This window comes from Vigna radiata, chromosome 9, assembly GCF_000741045.1.
Source record: "Vigna radiata var. radiata cultivar VC1973A chromosome 9, Vradiata_ver6, whole genome shotgun sequence".
NCBI classification, from domain to species: domain Eukaryota; kingdom Viridiplantae; phylum Streptophyta; class Magnoliopsida; order Fabales; family Fabaceae; genus Vigna; species Vigna radiata.
The window spans coordinates 14,317,056-14,318,183 of NC_028359.1; the positions used below are offsets into that span (position 1 = coordinate 14,317,056).

Below are 1,128 nucleotides of genomic sequence, written 5' to 3' on the forward strand. Positions count from 1 at the left end.
AAATTATAGTAACTTGTTTATTAAAATATATAATGACACGAATAAGCAAGACGGTTAATATTACCATGAATAAATTGGAAATGGTTAATAAAATAATGTATATTTACATACTCATACATCGCTTCACCCTAGTAACAAATCTAATTATGCAAATATAAAAAGAGTTATACTTAAAAAATTGGAAGTGTTTGTGTAACAAACCATATAATATTTTCAGACGAATTTCTATCTTTAATATCACCTTCTTTTCTACGTTTAAACATGTAACAGAATTCTGCATCTGTTTTCTAATGCAAAATGAATAAGAATTATAAAGTTTAAAAGATTCGTAAAATTATGAGTCCGTACCTGGTTCTATGGTGTAGTGGTTAGCACTCTGGACTTTGAATCCAGCGACCTGGGTTCGACTCCCGGTAGGACCTATAGCATTCAATTAAATTTTGCTGATATTTGAATGTGTAACCATACACCTATTTCAATGGAAAATGATATTTGACAAATTTTTGACACCCATCACGTGTTTTCGCGGATTCATTTATTTTGGTTTGAAAAAAATGGAGGAACTGGCCGGTCATCAGAGGATCGTCGATGACCGTAGTGTCTATCGCCGTGTCGTTGCTGACCGTAGTGTCCGTTACCGTTCCATCATTTGGAAGCGCCAACGACGCATAAACCACCATTAATGGTAGTTTTTGAAGCTTGTCGTCGTTCCTTTTTGTAATTTTTTCTTTTTGTTCGGTGGGTTTAAGTTGTTTCTTAATTTGTTAGAGCATTTAGGATTGTTGTGTTATTTCGGTATTTATCGTGGTACTGTTAAATGTGATTTGAAGTTTTGTTGATTATTTTGTGGTTGATGTGGTTTTTGGGTAAAAAGTTTGAATTTTTTGAGTTTGTAGTTGTTATTGAGTTATTTTGACTTATGTTTATTGTGGTTGATGTAGTTTTCTGATGGAAAGTTTGAATTTTTTGGGTTTGTGGTTCCTTTCTATAATTTGTTGTTTATTATATTTTTCTCTAATTTTTCTCTTTGATGTACTTCATGTTCTTTTCAATATTGTTTAGTTTAATTTTTATTTCTGGTATAGGTAATATTGGTTTTTGAAATATATACATGTGTGAATGTTGTTT

At 31.3% G+C, this 1,128-nt stretch overlaps 1 non-coding gene across 1 annotated transcript; it reads left to right on the top strand.

Annotated features, from left to right (window-relative positions):
- Positions 1-350: 350 nt before the first annotated feature.
- On the top strand, positions 351-422 carry TRNAQ-UUG. Its single transcript has one exon. It is a non-coding gene; the product is annotated as a tRNA-Gln (tRNA).
- Positions 423-1,128: the final 706 nt, after the last annotated feature.